We start from the raw sequence: 12,937 nt of genomic DNA, 5'->3' as shown, positions 1-12,937 counted from the left end.
ATGTAGTATGGAATATGAAAATTACTGCGATGTACTGTTCCAGCGCCATAATGCTAAACCTTTTTCATTCTATGTCTTTTAAGGCACTGTTCATTAAATGAGTATCTGTTCTGTTAGATACTGAAACTGTGTTGTCCACAGCATAGGTTCAGTAGTGAGAATAACCAGTTAAGTTTCCCCAGTCCATCATCCTATGGTATGTCATTCACGACTTGGATGCTCCACCTTAGTTTTCGCCACTTGGTACGCCATGTCCTCTCAGCACCTTGCAGCAACCGCAGAGAGGACTGCCCAAAAGCTTATCTGCTTCTGTCCAGACTGGGGGTTGGTTCGATCTTCACTGTCCAGTCAGTTTTTGATTCATTTTCCGTGAAGACGCAGAAGAGTGGCAGCTGGGGCTAACTAAACATGCTGCTGCTGTTTGAGGACAAAGCTTGAGACAAGGAGCCTAAGGTCACCACGTAGGCAGGGCGAGCAACCACGTTTTGACTACAGAACCAAAGGCCAAGAGGCAAAGGCTCCATCCCGGGGCCGGGGCTGCTCCGAAACCGGTGATCCCAGTGGCGTCGGCTTTCCGTAACTGGCCCGGTAAGGAAGAATACGGCGCCGCGGAGGCCGGAGAGCCGGCCGAGGATGACCAGCCACTCCCCGAGGCACCCATCGCCCCGGCGCTGGGCCCCGAGCGGCGGTTGCGGCGGCTGCGGCGGTTACCGCAGCCCGGCACCACGACCGCGCCTGCTCCCGCCCCCGGCGGCGGCGCCCGCCTGCCCGCTCCCGCGCGGGCTCTCGCTGGCACCCAATCAGCGACCGCCGGCTCCCCACGCGCGCGTGCGGGGCTGGCACCACGTGACTCGCGGGGTGCCGCGGAGGGGGAGCGTGTGGGGGGGCAGGGAGCGGCGCGAAATCCACATCCGGGTGAGGCCGCGCCGGCAGGGGCCTGCGTGCGTGTCCGGCTCGCGCGCGTGGGGGCGGTTTTCCCGTGGCGGGGCGCGGGGGGGCGGCCCTGAACGGCAGGCGCGCGCGCTGCCTGCGCGGGAGCGAGGCGCGGCGGTTGGTGGTGGTGGCGGCGGCGGCGGGGGGCTCGGAACGCACAACGGTCCCACCGGCCGCGGGGCTCTGACAGGGGCGGCCGCGGAGCGGGTTGAAGTGAAGGGAGGGAAACCGCCTCCGCCCTCCTCTGTAGAGGCTGCCCACCCGCGCCGAATGAGCCTAGCAGAGAGAGGCAGGCGCTGTTTCCAGCTGGTTCACCGCCCTCCGCTCACCGGGGTGGCGGGGTGTGGAGCTGGCCTGGTACCGGCGGTGGTAGAGCCTGGCTGCAGCGGTTGCTGCGGGTGATTGTCTCTGCGAGGCCTGCCTTCATCTGCCTGACTCCTCCTCCAGTACTGTCCCCAGGTCCAGGCCCTACGTATGCCACAGCTACGGCCCACCGGTATTGATATCCATGTGTTGTGGTGGCTGTTCTTAGTGCTGTGTCTTAAGGGTTGCTACAAAAGGGGATTTTAAAAGTAGTCTAGAGGAACAACAGGAGCCATCCTTCCCTGCACCAGAAAATTGATATCCCTGTCAACAGGAAGGAGAACCTTGTGAGTAGTTCTCTAGCCCAGAGGTTTGGAAATCTTGGCTATGACTTCTCTGCTCCTCTGCTTCTGAGGCCAAACTACATGGCCAAATTTTCAAACATTGTCCAGAATCTTAAGTTGTGCTGAAATATCTGGTCTGATTTTTCAGAGGTTACTGTGTGCCTAATATCTGTTACTATAAATGGAGCTAAGTGTTGAAGTATTTCTGAAAAGCTCTCTGAATCCTCAGGCCTCTGAAACATTTTCTATAAATCTGGTCTGTAAACATTTTAGGTTTTGAGCTTCTCATATGTATAATAGAGTTGACTATATCCTCTTGATATCTCAGCACCTGAGCTTAACCTTTTGCTCTGGGATACTCCCTTGATGAACTCTCTCTGCAGCTTCTCAGGACACTATAGTTTATCTTCTAAGCAATTTTCCTTTCCTTTCTTAGCAATGCTTTTTGCCTATCAACTCCACATTGTGAATGCATTTCTTGCCATCTTACTGCAGCATTTTGGGGGAGCTTTGGGTAGTTTTTGTCACAGTGCTTGCACACCTGTTTCTGTAGACTTGCTTAATTGTTTTTATTCTCAGTGCTTTCTGGCTGCTTTGCTTTCTCCTGCTCTTCAGATTTTGCTCTTCTGCATACATTTCTAACTTACGACTTTGTTCTGAGTGCCTGCATATCCATGGCTTGAATGTCTTAAGTAACTCTTGGTGCCAGTGTTCTTGTAATTCATTGTTTTTTCTTCAGGGATTTCAGTTTCTCAGTCACTAATACAGTAAGCAGACTGCTGAGCATTTTCAAACAGAGTTTGCAGGGTAGACAATGTCTGTTAATGAGCTCAGTAGTGAACTCCATGCTTGTAGGATTTGAAAGAAAAAAAATCACAGCAGTGTTCAAACAGGTGATGCCTGGGTGCTCAATAAATAGTAGATAATCCCAGAGCCTTTTTCAGAACCTCTTAAAGAGATTCTTGAGAATCTGGTGCAAATTTATTTTATGCTGTTTTCAAAGGAAGATGATTAAATACAGGAGACTAGGAGAGCTACTTATGTGCTGTGTGCCTCAACATGCCTTTATGAATAGCTTCACCAATAATGCTTTCTGCTATTAGTCTGGGACATCACAGCCTCCCCATGCTGCTTCCTACCTTAAAGCTGAGATGGTATTTTACTGTAGCTCATCTGAGGAGGTAGGTGGATTTTGTACACAGTGGATTGGGACAGTGGACATTAGTCTGTCACCTTTGGGCATATTTTTCTCCAAATCTTTATTCTGACCATTGCTATAATTAAGTTTAAGGCTTCCTGCCAGTTTAATTCTACCTAGAGATAGAAATGATTGAAAACTGAGTATACCTGGTGACACATTTACATCTGTGATGTTCATACATAAACCTCCCCAAGGATTTTGAGACATATTGATCAGTCAGTGCCTCACTAGAACTCTCAATCCAGTTTAAGTACTTTTGCATTTAATTACGTGCTCCTTGATTGTTTTCTGCATGTCTTTGAACACCATGGGCTGTTAGACCAGCTCCTTCACATTTCTTTCTAAGTAACACAATTACTGCCAGGGCTTGGTAAATAATATATGTTGTCTAGACAATGTTCGCTGTTTATGTGGTGTCAGGCTGATGTTCAGGATGATGACAGCTACATAGATTTGTAGGTGCCAAAATACAATTATGCTATAATGCATATTTCTGGTCCAGAGGAACAATTGCATCGCAATCTTAAGGGCAATAACTGGCATTCTCCAAATGTTTACAGAACTGCTAAGACATCTAAGTATGGTGTGTATCTGAGCAGTTGGCTTGATTCCTCCTGGCTTACTGAAAACCAACTTCCAGGAAAGCTTGCAACACCAAATGGAAAAAAGTTTGTGGTATGATGGAAACAAGCTTTTTGTGAATCTTTAAATGTAAAGTTTACAATACCTTCTTGCCCATGTTCATTTGAGTCTGTTCAGGTTCACAAGGTGGTTGTTTCAGTCTGCAATGGTCTGATATGCTTGTGTGTTTTGTAATCTGCTATTGACCATTTGTGCAGTTTTTGATGCTTAAATGCCCTTACAAGAAAGTTCTTTCTGCTTATATAAAACTAATTTGATCATAATAATGAAGGAAAAAACTCTAGTTAAACCAATCTTGATATGTTTTCAGCTATGTTTTTTCTTCTGTATAGGGCTTTTTCCCTAGCACACTAGAGGTTTCAGGCTGCAGACAGTGTAAATATTCAGTCATGCAGACTAAATCTACCTTTAAGTGCATTGTAAGTGGTAGATTATCAGAAAAGTGTTGCAAGGTGACTTTCAGTCATTGTATTTTAACATCTGTTACATTTCACTACTTCGTTACTTTGACATTTATAATCATAAGAATGCATCAGAAGTTCAAGGCGGGGGTTGTTTTTCCATTTTGGTTATCTCAGGCTTCTAAAGACTTAAGAGTTACGTGGAAATAACCCTTGCTTGTGTTAGTAAAAATAAATACCATCAATTTTAAAGTTGGATTTAGCTTTTCTGATAAGACCTATTGCAATGTAAATCTTCCTTTATCCCTTTGTGTCCCTTAAGCAATGGCACCTGCTCTCCAGACCTGAGTCTCCAGAAGTGGTGCTATTTTTACAGAAAGAAATTAAGTGATTTGTAATTTTCTTAATGTAGAATAACATAATATCTAGATTTCCTTAACATACAGTAGGATTCATAGTCTTTCTTCTGGAAGAGTTTGGGATTGACCAATGTGAAGAGTTTTGCTTTTCTGACATAGCAGGCTTTTTTCCTTTACATTGTTCAGTTGACAGATTTATTTTTGGAGAGACTGAAATTAATTCTGGGGGTTCTGTCCACTCTTTTGATGAAACCAAGGCTTAAAAATGTAAATTCCCTTATAGAGTATGGTTGAAGAAGTAGAATTATGTACCTGTAAATTTCTTTTTAAACAGTCACAGAGGACTTTTTGAATTAAAAGGAAGTGAATTAAATGTATTACTTTACATGTACTTGTTTGTTAAAGTGGTGATGGATATTCTAAAGAGATTTTTAGGGATGGCATTTTTATAGAACTCTTCTGCAGTTTTTCAGCAACTGGATGTGGCATCTGTCTGCCTTTGTTTGCATACATGAGGCTAATATTTCCTGTTAATCACAGTTACAGATACTGTCTAGTAAACTTTTCAAGCCTTTGAAACAGAGCTAGAGGAATTGACATAATAATTACAAAGGTGTTTTGAATCCTCAGAAAGAAAAATGTTTCTCATGCCTGTATAATGCCTATACAAGAAAAGCAGTTTTTGCTGTTTGTCATTAAAGTGATCGCAATTCAGGTTTTTTTATGTCTTTCAGAGAAGAATCTGGAAATGGCTTTCGTTTAAGGTGCTAATTTCAGTCGATATATATAGTCCTTGGTTATTTTTGCATGAAGTTCTAAGTTTTAGTTTTAAGAAAATCAAGCATGGCCAAACTATAGTGCTAACTTAGTAAAAAAAGATCTAAAATCTCAGACAGTTTATGCAACACTGGCTTTAAAAACCTCCACTTACTGAAAATGTTACAGGATTAAATTCTGATTTTTAAGGTTCCTACTAGCAACTCTGGTAATAGTTTTAGAATGTAAAGTTTTTACCTCTTCAGCACTTTTCTTGATCAAAGAACCAAATTTGACTGTTTTAGCTGATTTTTGTGAATCTCCTTATCCGATAACACATGGTATCATAACAGTCCACTATTAACTAGTCAGGCAAGTTTTCATGTGCAGTGAAACCTGACAGGTTTTTTTAAGTCAGGTCTTGTCCAGTTCTTCCACCTTTAGACGCCAGGAATATTGCTTCTCTTACTTTAGTGCAGTCCTTCTGGAAAAGCTGGCAGGTTTCTGTGCATATATGTAAACTAATTTTAGGTGACTATGCAACAATAATGGTTGGGGCTTTTTGTTTTGTTTTGTTTTGTTTTTTAAGGAAAAAATAGTTTAAATAATTATGCTGGTGGCTGGGGTGGTTCCAAATGGTGACTCTTGCCTCTGTTCATCTTCCCTTTGGACTATAAGGCTGTAGCAGATACTGTACAGGGCAAAGCAATCTGTACTGGAGAGTAGATTGCTTGTAGTACATAGAATAGAGTTGGAAACTGGCACTAATGGCTGACAATATTAAAACTATTTTTCTGGAAACAAAGGATATAGGATGTGCAAGCACATGTTAAGGTACAAAACATCCAAACCCAAATTCTTCCAGTTGGAAAACTACTACTTTCAAGGCTGTAGCCCTGAATCTATTACTAGAACTGTTGCTTTTACTTCAACAAAGGACTTAAAAAGGGATGTAATGATGTGATGTGTTATTTCTATAAAATCAGTTCACAGTGGCATTATCACAGAGAATATCAATGTTTGAGTATCCTTATTGGTTGTGTTTCAGTTTTTGTATGTATTGAAGAACTGTACTCTTGATTATGAAGTATTGCATTCTTAAGAGCTGTTGTGTGACAACACAGCCATGCCGAGGCACTATAGTCTTTTGCTCTGAATAGAAGCAGAAAAATATGCAATTTGCAATTATCTGTTTCAAGTGACAATAAACATGTATGAAAATGTGATGAAAATTTCCTACTTACTTCAGTATGAATATTATGAGCTGGAAGGCATGTCTTATGAGGAGCGGCCAAGGACTCTGGGCTTGTCTAGTTTGGAGAAAAGGAGACTGAGGGGTGACCTCATTGCTCTCTACAGCTTCCTGATGAGGGGAAGTGGAGAGGGAGGTGCTGATCTCTTCTCCCTGGGATCCAGTGCCAGGACACATGGGAATGATTCAAAGCCACGTCAGAGGAGGTTCAGACTTGACATTAGGAAACATTTCTTTACTGAGAGGGTGGTCAGACACTGGAACAGGCTTCCTAGAGAGGTGGTCGAAGCCCCAAGCCTATCAGTGTTTAAAGAGGCATTTGGACAATGCCCGTAATAATTTGCTTTAACTTTTGGTCAACCCTGAAGTGGTCAGGCAGTTGGACCAGATGATTGTTGTAGGTCCCTTCCAACTGAAATATTATTCTGTTCTATTCAATGAACACTCTGCGGAAGAGATGCAGCTCTGAGTGAGGGTACTGGGTGAGTTTGAGCGGAAAGGGGTGACAAATATTTGCCCTAAGCTATGGACTTTTCAAGAAAATAACTGCTGTAGACATACTTGCATGTGTTCTTTTGGGCACTCTGAAGGCAGGAGAAATCTGTAAGAAGGTGAGCAGGTTTAGAGACAATTAATCTGTTGTTATGTACCCAGAATACATACCTGCTCTCTGGGAAAATCTCATCATTAATCCTTGCTGAGGTTGGGGTCCATGTTTCCCTGGTACTATTTGGGGCTTTTCATAATGTCCAGAGGTGTCTCTGTCAGGAACTACCTCCTGAGCCTGGCTGGAGAGAATTACTGTTACAGTCTGTAAAGGCTATTTTTAAAGTACTGGAAATTGCTCATGGATTGCCCTGTGTCTTCATTGGGGAAAGTATATTCGTAAAGATTATGGTGTGTAGGTGCCTCCTACAGATGAAAAATTGGGGTCCTGAATTCTCTGTCCACATATCGATGAGACATATCCTCTGTAATGCTGAAGAAAGCTTAAAGCTTTGGATAATTTCGATGGATAAATGATTTTTTTCTGGCTTTAGGTCAGCATCTAAAGGGAACGGTAACATCAAGGCAATGTGATTCTGCACTATATGATTATATAAACTGATCCCAGTTTGATTCAGGCTATATGGTAAAGCATTAGGAAACATGTAAAGGAGGCGAAATGTGCTTACATTTTTTTCTTTTTCCACACAAATTCATTCTGAGCTGAGCTGACTCCATTTTAGAAATGGGTTGTAGAGTCCCACAGAGTTAGTAGTTGTTCCCTGAGAGCCTGGTGGATTTCAGTTTTCAGTTTGTTAGTGTAGAATTTGTACTCACTGTCACTGTTTCCACTATGGTTTGTTAATGCTTTTATGTATCATTAATGTTACTAATTATGAATTAATGAAATGTAAAAACAAAAAATTGTAAAACATTTTATTAATTTTTATTAAAATGTTTATTTAATTTATTTTTTTAACTAAAAGTAAAAAAAAATTAAAAGATGTTTTGCCAATTGGCAAACTCATTAAAACTTAGAGGACCACTCATGTTAGAAAGGCGCAGGATATGGCCTGTAATTTGCATTTAACAGTTTGTGGAGATACGAGAAAGCATTAGTAGGGTTATATTGTCATTGTGCTTGTGCAGGTCCTGTTCTGAAGAATAATTAAGGGACTCAAATCTTTCTAAGAGTCTTCTTTTTCTAAGTTGATTTTTTTTGTATTTCTGATGCTCATTGAGTTTTAATAATATGGTTGTGATGAAAATGTTCTCAATATTTAAAACCAGATAAATGTTACTGCAGAAAGTACAAATATTTCTCTATCAAATCGCAGTTCTCTTTCATGGAATAGAATGAATAATTTTATATTGGAATTTTGAACATGTATTGTATTCAAAGGTGAGAACAGATTATAATATGATTTTATAATTAGATTTCTAGATTGGGTTGTATCTGCTATTGAGACAGGTCTTTATCTTCTTGTAGGTATGCCTTGTTGTGGTTTAGCCCCAGCCGGCAACTAAGCACCACACAGTCTCTCGCTCACTCACCCCCGGTGGGATGAGGGAGAGAATCTGAAGAGTAAAAGTGAGAAAACTCGTGGGTTGAGATAAAGACAGCTTAATAGGTAAAGCAAAAGCCACACGTGCAAGCAAAGCAAAACAAGGAACTCATTCACTACTTCCCATGGGCAGGCAGGTGTTCAGCCATCCCCAGGAAAGCAGGGCTCCATCACACGTAACGGTTACTTGGGAAGACAAACACCATCACTCCAAATGTCCCCTCCTTCCTTCTTCTTCCCCCAGCTTTATATGCTGAGCATGACATCATATGCTGTGGAATAGCCCTTGGGCCAGTCTGGGTCAGCTGTCCCAGCTGTGTCCCCTCCCAACTTCTTGTGCACCCCCAGCCTGCTTGCTGGTGGGGTGGGGTGAGAAGCAGAAAAGGCCTTGACTCTGTGTAAGCACTGCTCAGCAATTACTAAAACATCCCTTTTTTAGCACAAATCCAGCACAAATCCAAAACATAGCCCCATACTAGCTACTAGGAAGAAAATTAACTCTGTCCCAGCCAAAATCAGCACAATCTTTTGCCTTGTTTGGTATAGCAGCCCTTGTTTGGAATGCCTGGATTTCAGAAAGGCAGTGTTTTTACCTGAGGTCTTCGAAAGTCAGTTTTCATTTCTTTTCCACATTAGATTTGTGATTATTGCATGAGTAGTAGTAAGAAAATGGAAAAGGGTTTGATCTGTGATGTGGTAGGAGCTTGTGGCCAATGACAGTCCTGTTTAAAAAAAAAAAAAAAAAAATCTTCTGTGTGGTAGGGAAAACTTCTGTGCTTCACTTCTAGAGGAGTTAGACTGACTTGAGAGAGAAGTGTTTTCTAAGTAATGACTTTAGAAAATATTTTCATTGCGACAGTTTCTTATTTTTTTTAAGGCAAAATCTGTAGATAATATTAAAATGATGATATTTTTATTAAAAAAAAAGACAAAACAGACTACATGCATCCTGATCTGCTAGCACAAACCACTGATACTTATTTGGTGTCCATCCGAAGTTTTCTAGAAGTGTTGCAGCTTGTATGTTTTTTTTTACTAAAAATGTTTATAATGACATTCTTAAGGAATGTGGGTAGGGCAGATCAGAATGCCTTGGGGACATAGTGATGGGGGTCCAGGATCTATCATTTCAAAATCAGTGGTCTTAATTTGTCTGCTAACAAGCTGGACTGAATTATTTTGCTTAAAATGAGCTGGGGAGTTGACCAGGTCATACACACCTATGATTTTCATTTGTGTTAATATCAAACTGCTGCTTGGTCAGTAGCTGTAAGATAAATTTCAGGACTGGCTGTTCAGTGTTCTTTATCTTTGGGCTGGGGTGGGGTTTTTTTGTTTTGTTTTGTTTTGTTTTTTTGGTGGGGGTGGGACGCATTATTTGAAGTAGTCACTTCGTTATTGCCAAGATGTCGGAGCTGGGTACACGTTTAGTTGGGCAGATGTGATAAGCAGCTGGGACTAAGACTGTATTTTTACTGTTTTTTTGAGTATATTTTTTGTGAAGAACTCCAGGCATACCTGATGTAGGACTTACTTAGCAGTTTCAGTTGCTTTTATATTCTAACAAATAAAAGGAAGATGGTGGGAGTTTCTTTGAATGATTTTTTTCAGTAAGGTAAAGATCCTGTGTTCTCAAACATCTTAAGAGGTAAGGGAATAAATACATTGCATAGTCTTCTCTGATGGGAGAAAACTGTGAGGACAACTGGTGCCCCTTTGCAATGTCTTCTATGCCTTTTGCACTCTAAGCAGCAGCAGACTTCAGTTTCAGTTCATGGTGGCTACTCTCTTAACCCAGTTATGAAAAGGGAATATAATCCCCTACTCCACTTAAATGCAGAGTGAAACAGGTTGCTTAACCTAGCCCTAAAAGTAACTTAACATTTAAAAAACAAACAAATAAAATCCCTTCATCTGAGAAGCAGAAACTAACAGCCTATTGCAGCAACTTAATAAACAATTTGAACTCAATATACAAGATTATGAAGGGATTCTCTCTAACAGTGTGTTCCAAGCCTTAAAATTAGAATTTCACAAGCAATTTTTTGTCTCCTTCCCTGGGGATTATATTCAGTTGAAATAATTAAAGATAAACCAGTCTTTGTTCCACTGGTACATTGTTTAGATTTCTGTTTTCTACTGGGGTGTAAAGTTAAGGGAAAAGGAGATGTCAGAAAACTAGCCTAATCTTCTGCATGTGGTTTTGGGTATAATGGGTGAAATGTGGGAATCTAAATACATTGAGTGATAATAGACCTGTTAGGAAAATAAAATTAAACAAAACTGCATATGGTAGAAATAGGTAACTATTGACCTAAGCTGGATGGGGGGGTGGAGGTGACATAAAAAAAAAATTCTGAGTGGTTCATCGAACACATTTGTTTACATATTATATTTCTCTACAGCAATTTTTTGATGGTTTGTGCAAGGGACTGTCAATGTCTTTTGTTAATGTGTGTCTGTGCTAAGTAAGGCAGCAGATTGTTGTGTTATTAGGCTGCTGTTAAGCCTGGACAGAGGACAGTGGTCAGCAAGTAGCATCACTGCTGCAATTACAACTTCTTTTCTCATGCTCTTCTCCTTTGGGAAGTTTGTCGAAGGAGCACACTTCTTTTCCATTTTTAGTTCTGTGTATTCAGGCTGAATATGCGGGTATTATTTTTCTGACTGCTTGTCCCTGCAGTAGAAGAAGAGACTAAAAGGTTACTGATTTACTATGTTTCTGGGTGTGATGGTATCAGCAAAGTATGAGCTGTGAAGAACAGTATAACTAATTTAAGTTACTGTGTATCATGCTTTGCCATGTACTTCCTCCAGGTGTTTGTGTCTGATCACAGTCTATTGAAAGGCACCTAAAAGACACTGTTACTGAGTTACAGATAAACTTTTTAGGTGTTGAAGAGATGAGCAGTTCTGATTACGTTTGCTAGAAGACATCCCTTGGTATAATAGTTGGTGAAATTTATATTCTGAGTACCATCTAGATCAGAGAAGTAAGTGAATTTGGATGTTAAGTGTTATCTGTGAGAATTAATGTGTGTGAGAAAGTAGGGAATAACAGTAATAGATGACACTGATTAATTGAGCTAGGCTGGGGGTAAGATTTGAAGGTTCAAAATACAAAACTTCCAAAGGTTTGGAAATGCTTTTGTGATGCCAGGTTGTTGTAGAGAGTTGAGGCACCAAACTGATTTGAACTTCACATAGGGGACATGTAAATAGTACTTATTGATTGCTAGTCAATTCTTTTCTCTTTCAGGCCAGCAAAAAGGTAGCTTTTTATACAAAGGAAAATAGTACTGGCTGTGCTTTTCTGTTAATATTTCTGAAAAACCTCTGAGGCAGTTTGCACCTAGAGGTTATTTAGTGGATGCGACAATGAGTCCTCAGCTCAGTTTGCAGTGGTAATGGCAAACTTAGTCAGATTGAGGTACAGAACTACTAAACCAAAACTGAAGTGCTTTGAATATTGATTTAAAAGTCCATACTAACAATATACTTTTGAAATAGTCTTGGTGTCTATGTAAATGTGTATAGATGCCCTTGACAAGTAAAGACAAATGCTAAATTCACTCTTAAGCTGCTCCTCTTCTGCTTTCTATTAGAGGTCCTATGGAATGGTTTATTTTCAAATGTTTCGGAGCCAAAAAAAGTCAGCAGACCACTTACATACTGTGCTTGTTCTTGTTTGTATTTGCTTTGGTTTTTGCTACAGTATAATTTCTTGCACAGAATTGATTGTTCAGTAAATAAGAAGGTGGTATTGAACCATGCTGCCAATGCAAGAGCCTACTTTTAATCAGAAGAACTATTTGGCTGTAAATTAGTTTTGAACACAATAAACTGTAAGGAGAAGAATAAGAAAGAACTGTCTTTTGTTATTTTAACTACAGTTGAAGTCTTCACAGAATGGGGGACACCAATAAGTACATATAAAAAGTAATTAGGAAAGTATTGATTATAGAGATTGATCTGTTTGAAACCTGTCCTCTAGTACCATGAAAAGATTTTGCTGCTTACAGTGCTGTCTGCACATGCTCTAGATTCTGAAGTTCTATTAGCTTGTGAATAAATAAATATACTAAATAACTGCTGAATATACTAAATAATGTATTAAATAATTATAAGTTCACTCCATGTCTCTCTAAGGTTTTTGAATAAGGTGAATATAGGTAAAAGCTATCCAATATTCTGTGTACCATTGCCAAAAACTCAGTCTTGTAGTTCTTTGCAGTTGGATTTTTCCTTATTAAATACTTTGCCAGGACAGACTGCTGGAATTGATTTCATTTATCTTGAGGTGACGCTTGAGGGAAAGATTGGAATTGCATTACTTTGAATTTGTTTTAGTATCCTTTAATATTAAATACCTATGTTTTCACTTAAATATCTTTTATTTATCGCAGAACACAGGCCAGTGATTTTTTTTTTTTTTTTTTAAATTTCTGAGGAAAAGAGACCTACAGTCAAGTTATTTGCACTAGGCTTACTCTTTTTTCAAAACTTTAACAACACTTCCCTATGTTACAGTTCTTGAGTTTACGGTGTGTGTATAGAGAGAAATAAACTGGAAATCCTGTCTCTGAGGATTGGAATTCAGTGTCGTTTTAGATGGAAAACAAAATATTTTAGCATACGCTTGCCAGTTAAGCTTTTAAAAGGACTTTCCATGGGGTGCAACTTCTGAAATAATGC

At 40.2% G+C, this 12,937-nt stretch overlaps 1 protein-coding gene across 1 annotated transcript in view; it reads left to right on the top strand.

The window, feature by feature from the left end:
- Positions 1-1,513: 1,513 nt before the first annotated feature.
- Positions 1,514-12,937, top strand: part of CCDC91 (coiled-coil domain containing 91) — a gene marked incomplete at its 3' end in the record, with an annotated part of 162,295 nt that continues 150,871 nt past the window's right edge. Inside the window, exon 1 of the mRNA XM_082310178.1 lies at positions 1,514-1,583. The remainder of the gene's footprint in view (positions 1,584-12,937) is intronic.

The sequence above is a fragment of the Platalea leucorodia genome (assembly GCF_965183815.1).
Source record: "Platalea leucorodia genome assembly, chromosome: 4".
NCBI classification, from domain to species: Eukaryota; Metazoa; Chordata; class Aves; order Pelecaniformes; family Threskiornithidae; genus Platalea; species Platalea leucorodia.
This window is presented reverse-complemented; position numbering and strand designations above follow the sequence as displayed.